The sequence below is a fragment of the Lagopus leucura genome, unplaced genomic scaffold, assembly GCF_019238085.1.
Source record: "Lagopus leucura isolate 7727_CA_CO unplaced genomic scaffold, USGS_WTPT01 Super-Scaffold_100157, whole genome shotgun sequence".
Taxonomy (NCBI): Eukaryota; Metazoa; Chordata; class Aves; order Galliformes; family Phasianidae; genus Lagopus; species Lagopus leucura.
The window spans coordinates 7,261,856-7,269,039 of NW_024962334.1; positions in this window are offsets into that span (position 1 = coordinate 7,261,856).

A 7,184-nucleotide genomic window follows, 5' to 3' on the forward strand; every position below is an offset into this window, starting at 1 on the left:
AGATATACTCCATTCCATTTCATAGCTATAAAAACCTTATGAGTTTTGATTCAGGCAGGATGTGATGGGTTTAAGCAGAAATTTCTCTGGGCAATGTCACTGTCCAAATGTCTTTATGCCTACAAATGACCTCTGTACAGCAGTTTCCTTTGCAGATCTTAAAGTCCTAAGATCAAGAAAAGAAACCAAATGTATTACCGATTATGCCTTCATATCATAAGATATGAAGTCAGTAAGCCTGTTTTTTCTTCATTAGTGCCTCAGGACCGTAATCACACCCTCTTAGATTCAGAAGTGGGTTGTATTAGGAATACAGCTCTGAAGAAAGAAGTTACAGGAGTATCATCCTGTAATTGAAGCTGTTAGAATTTTTGTTGAGGGGATAGAACCCATGAGGGAAGGAGCACATCCTGCACTGATCAGAAAAGCAGCAGCTGGACTGGTAAATGCAGCAGTCTTTACCGTAGTTGTTTCACCATATGCGAGCCCGGATTAGGATGTTTAAAACTACCCAAAGATCCAAATAAAGATGGCAAGTGAACCTAGAAAATATGCAGGCACTGCTGCTTATCCTTCCCTCCATGGCAGTGGCACAGTGCGCTGCTGTTTTCAGGCTGTTTGCAGTCCTTTGTGTGCTTCTGCCAGCTTCAGGTGACCAGACACAGCAATACCAGAAGGATGTGCCAGGTCTGACCTGATCAGAAGATGTGTGATTAGAACCCAACTCGGGACGGGGATGGAGCATATGCAGAAACTTTCCTTGCTAGCAGTTCTTACTTGTCAGTGTTGAAGTTCATTATAGAAGTGGCAAAGAATGCAGTCCCTCTAACAATATATATGAGAGAGAGAGACAAGTTGTACTTCAAAAAGTGCACACAAAAAAAATCTGACTTGGCACCTTTCATGTGTTATGTGTGATGGATTCACAGCCAGTCCAAGCAGGGATCATCATTCAAGTGTGAATACCTGATTGCTAATCAGTGATGTAGGTGAATTGTTGATGGTAGCTTTTGACAGGTTTCCACCCCAAAGTTACCCTGCATTTGGCAGCAACTGTTGACGTAACTGAAGAGTCCAAAAACCAAATAAGGCACATCAAAATAACACCTTTATAGCCTTCTGAGGCTTAAATGTATAGGGGTTGTTTCTGTATTAATGCAAATCTTTTGCTTTTAAACTGAACTAGCATTTCAAGCACAACTGAGCATCGTCACTTAACAGAAAAAACCTTAAAGACCCCTGACAACACATGCGTAGCCTAAGTGAATTTACCATGTCTTACATGTACTTGACTGATCTTTTTCCCATTTGGTGATGTCTGAAGAATCCTTTTACTTTCCAGAAACAAATAGCGAACACATTCTGTGTGCATAACCAGATTTAATATTTAACAGTATTTGCTGAAGTTCTCAGAAGGGCAGTCACAAAGACTGAGGGAGAGACTGCTTGATCTTCATAAAAGCTTAAGTAGGTAAAGTATATCATGGCTTAATAGGCCTCACATTGGATACTACTCACGGAAAAAAAATAATAATTAAAGTAATTAAAGTTTTCAGCCACAGCATTCTGAAGTACTTAGATTCAGTGCAGATCCACCTGTTAGCAAAACATGAGCCTCCCCACCTTAAATTTCAGGTTGGACTTTGCATGCTGTACACAAGCCTTAAAGCAAGAGATGTTTTAAATAAATAGTGCCTTGTTGTTTGTGTATACAATGCTCCTTTCCCGAGACCTGTTTAGTACTTACTAGGCAGATTATAAGCCAAGAAACAAAAATAGCTCCTTAACAATAACAATACGAGGGTAAAAACTCACCTTATTTGTCCCCAAACTTGCACAGCTAGGTAACTACATACCTTTCTGTCTAGAGGTTAGTCAAGGGCAGCAGGTGTGGATATGGGGAATGTACAGTACTTCACAAAGCAAAGTACCAGAATCAAGTACAGTGTGTGAAGCTTATGCTGATGTTAAAAATGCTTGCAAGGAAAATCAGTTGAAATACAAGACCAGGAAGGGAAGAAAGGGAAGAAATACTGACTGTGGACTTTTCTCCTTTTTATTGTCAGTGTTTCAGTAATAACACATCCTATGTGTTAGATCTAGTACTTCACTTACAAGGAACTCAAAGCTTTTATGAGTGAAGAATCAGGCTTCTTGCTAACCCCTAGTGGAGGGAAAGAGTGACAAACTTTCTTCTGCAAAAGAGAGAGGCAGTCCAATGATATAAACCCTCATGTACTGCGTCCAGGCCGGGGGCCCCCAGCACAGGAAGGGCATGGAGCTCTTGGAGCGGGTCCAGAGCAGGGCCACTAAGTTCATCAGAGGGCTGGAGCACCTCTCCTATGAGGAAAGATTGATGGAACTGGGCTTGTTTAGCTTGGAGAAGAGAAGGCTCCAGGAAGACCTCATTGTGGCCTTCCAGTACTTGAAGGGAGCGTATAAACAGGAGGGGGAATGGCTGTTTACGAGGGTGGATAGTGACAGGACAAGGGGAATGGTCTTAAACTGAAACAGGGGAGGTTTAGGTTGGATATTAGAAGGAAGTTTTTCAGCCAGAGGGTGGTGAGGCACTGGAACAGGTTGCCCAAGGAGGCTGTGGATGCCCCATCCCTGGAGGCATTTAAGGCCAGGCTGGATGTGGCTCTGGGCAGCCTGGTCTGCTGGTTGGCGACCCTGCACATAGCAGGGGGTTGGAACTGGATGGTCATTGTGGTGCTTTTCAACCCAGGCCATTCCATGATTTAGAAGCCAAGTATTCTGAACTTGAGGCCCTGTGTAGTACGTGTGACATCATACTTTTGCTTTAGCAGCATTTACATATTTTATTTTTCAAGGTACAGACACCTGCAACTAATTTCATGTAGACAGACTCAAAAAGATGTCTAGAAGACATGAGGAAATAGATACAATTTCAGGAAGTTAAGCTTATGTGCAATGGCAAATGCAGTGCCTGCCTCCACCCAAGCAATGTCATCTGAGAAAATGTTTGTGGGCAACAAAGGAACGAGGAAGCGAAGTCTTTTATGCTTCCCAAGCTGCAGGGTGGTAATGGCTTCTTCAAAGCAGGAGAAACTTCACCCGGTCACCTAAACTGTGATGTGCCCCGTTGTACAACTGAAAAGCTTTTAAAATACTGGAACATTCCCACTTAAACAAATCGATGTGGCTGTCATCTTACCAAATTAACAATGCGTTTTTGCATGGGAGTCCACAAGATTTTGTTTTGCTTTGCTTCTACAGCATCAGAAGCAGTGGTCACAGTGAGGATGGCTTACAGCAGTAGCTGTTGTCAGCACACACAAGTCTGAAACATGCACACTATGAGGAGTACCCATAAAACAGGCCTTGAACTTTCACCTGTCAGAAGCAGAGACTTGCAAACTCAGCTGAACACAACAGATATGATCACAATAGCCTTCATCATTTTGTCCTCTACTAATAAAAACCCCCTAAAAAATTGCAGCAGCTGCTTTGCCTGTAACCAGTGACTTCACTATTTTTAGCCTGCATAAGCATGATTCCTGAAAACTGAAATGAAGCAGAGACTGATGGGGCACATTTGCTGTGATGCTCCACGGCACCAAAAGAACAATGTTTGAAGTTTTCTGACTACTGCCTAATAAGAAATAATTCCATTTTGTTCTCCAGAGCCCTGCTCTTTGATGTTCTGTTTTGCATAGCCCAGGTTTTGTCACAATATTGCCGTAACATTTCAATGGAGGCATGGAGACTGTTTAAAAAAATAATAGCAAACTATTTCTGTTTGTCAGTAGTCCTTTCTGTTTCAAGCAGAATGGGTGCCCTCTGCAGGTAACTTACTTTCTACTGAGATTTTTGGACGTGTGCACTCTTTTAGTTCTGCTTGTCAAGGTCTTGAGGACTGATCAGCACTGCTTTGTTTTCAAGTGGATATTGCACTGCTCACTGCATACGTGGGCAAGCAAACAGCACATGGGTGTGCCAAACAGTTAGTTTGCTTCTGAGTGTGATTTTTTTTTCTCTGAAGAGTGTGTGTGGCCAAGGAGGGGAGGAAGAAGAGGAGTTGTAAACCTTTTCTAAGCAATTTGACAGTGGGTTTTTTTTGTTTGTTTGTTTATTTTCAATGGCAAGAAGATAAAATAACTATAATATTATGCCGTGTAGAAATCTGCCTCTTGAATACAGGGATAGAATGAACAGGCAAAAGGGGTGCAGTGTAAACACTACTGAAAATCACAGAATGACAGGGCTTGGCTGGGACCTCGAGAGACTGAGTCCAACCCCCTGCTAAAGCAGGTTGCCTACAATAGGTTGCACAGGGAGGTGCCCAGATGGGTCTTGAATATCTGCATAGAAGGAAGGTATTCTGCTCATCTTCAAGACATTGGTGTATATTCCCCCTTAATTTTTCTCTTCAGTCATGCCTACACACATATTTTTCAAGTCCTTTCAGTGGACTGCATGAAGAGAGAACAGTATGCCTGAGTCAGCAGTGCTATGAGGTTTCAGCTCCCAGCTCTATAACATGCAGTTCTGCACAGTGACACTGATAGTGTGGGAGAGGAGATAAATGGAGATGGTGGTGATGACTAGGCTGCACCTGACACCATGTTGGCTCGAAGTCAAGCCTAGCAGCTGGGCAGCAGCTAACAACGTGGCAAGACTGGAGAGCAAAAGAGGAGGTGGGGACCAGCCAAGACTTTCAGCTGTCTGTCACTTCTGGAGAGTGACACCTGTAAACATGGTGGCAGATGCTAAATATAAAGGTGTGAGGAAATAACTGCAAATTTAATCTGAATGTGTATGTTCTTCTCTCTCCTCTCTCCCATCACTGCAGTGACCATCTCTTGGTTGAGCACAACGCTTCATCTCATCCCAAAATGCTGTTCTGGCACAGTCAGCCTGAACATTATCACCATCACCAGTATCCCACCACTAACAGCAGCTACCTGCGGTAAGAAAATAATGACTGTGGGTAACTTTAAATAACAGTAGTTATAACATGATAGCACCCAATAATGTAGTTTGTGCAGCCTTTGCTAATTCACAAGCTCAAGCCTTCATGTAGAGTTGGTGACTGTAGACCCACTGATAAACATTTGTGCAGTGGAGCCACTGTAGTGGAGATTTACTTTACTACAGCTTCATGATCTTCACAACTGTGCCACCCTACGTGTGCTTGCAACAGCACTGGAACATCTAAATGCTTTATATGATATCCACAGATGTCTTAACTTTGGCTGTTTCTCTTTGAAATTCCATTAGTGCTCCAAAGGTAACACTTGTTTATGTGAAGCCATACAAACTTAGAAGCATCTCTGTGCTTCACATGTAGTTTCAAAAATGCATTTTACCTATTGAAGTTCAGTTGATGTGCACACTTGGGAATACAAGCCCCTTGCAGCATGAGGGAGGACACAGTGGTTAAACACTTTGCACTGAAATCTGATGCAATATATATCTAATTGCATCAGCATATCCGTATGAACTTACCTTACCTCTTCATGACTGAAGTATTGAGTACAAATAAGAGTTATTTGTGTACTAAAATATTATTTGTGTACAAACAATTGTGTACAGCTTTATTTGTATTCGAATGCTTCTTAAAAACGATTGTGTTTTAACAAGAGCAAAGTTCATAGATTCCAGATAATCTTGAGTTTGACTTTCAAATTATAACACGGCTCGCTCTCTATGTTGAACTTCAGCTTATTACTTTTTCATTTAATACCATGTGTATAAACACGACTGTGTTTAATCTACTTTTTTACAGGCACCCCTTGTTGGTAATCCTGCTATTGTATCACAGTATCACACCTGTTCTTGTGGAACTGTGAGGGAGCATGTTCTTACTGAAGCATGCCGAGTTGCAGGTTTGAAAAATGCAAAGAAATGAAGTGATATTTATGTTCTGATAACTCCAAGTGTTAAACTAATGAAATTTATAGTGGAGTTTATCATTGCATTACAACACAAAGGTCAGGGTGATGTGAAATACAGATTGGCTGACACAGATATATTGCAAACACAGTGCTGTTTCTACTGACTCAAGCAATAGGTCAGAAACGAATAGGTGCTGGAATTTCCTCATGCAGTCCTGCTTGCAAGCAACATGCATAGCTCTGCAAGAGGAACCATATAGCAAGTAACAGTGAAGACATCCACTCCCACCTCTGGTTTCAATCCATTCTTCAGTGCTGTTAAGCCCAGGGGTGGTGTTTACTTGAGCTCAGGACCACATTCTCTCTGGGATCTTTTTCACTGTGTCCTTATCTGTCTTTGTTTCTCCCATCATATTTGCTTCTGGCATTCCCACACTATTTCAAAATCTGCTACCCAAGCCCCTCTGAATTTACTTTTCCACACACGTTTGAGCACATGCCTTTAGGTTTTGGTGGCAGCACCCACCTGTGTTTTGATATTGAAATACCACATATGTGGGGTTTTTCCATAAATTAAGATCTGTACATAGAAGTTAATGAGGTAGGCCCTTGAGGCTGATGACCTTAAGCAAAAGGGATACAGACCAGTTCAGATAGCAAGCTTCAGCCTGGTCATAATCACAAAGATGTCTGGTTCTGTCAGATCCTTTACCACGCGTCAGTCCCACATCTGTATGTCAGTAAGGCTTATATAGAAACAGCAGCTGACCTCGGGGAAGGATGTTAGCACTAAGTGGGGAGCAGATGGAGAAAGGAATGTCTCAGGATCTTTTCTTCCCTCCTCTGCCTTCTCCCACATGCCACTACAGCTGTACTTAAAACGCTCCTATGCAGATATAAATCAGCCTCCTGCTGTGTGCACTTGACTTGTGTTGTATCTCAAGCTTACAATTACAACTGGTGAGTCTGGGCTCAGGGTACAACCTCTGGTGGAGCCTGTCTTGGGAACACAGAAGAAAGAGTTGCTTGAGGAAACCCACTGGTGTTAAACGAGACTGCTTTTGAAGCCCTGAGACCTCCTAAGATGGTGACAGGAATGTGCAGAAATGGAATGGTAGAGGCACAGGAAAAAAAATATCATCTGTGACAGGTTAGGGTTGTGGGTTTTACCTGCTCCGAGTATTAAAGAAGCAATTTGAGATCTCAACATGTTTAAGTCCTGTTTTACACTATTTTACCAGGCAGGTGAAAAGTTTAGAATGATTTTTATGTTGACAAGTTGGGGGGAGGAAAAAAAAACACATCATTTTATAAAGTTTACAG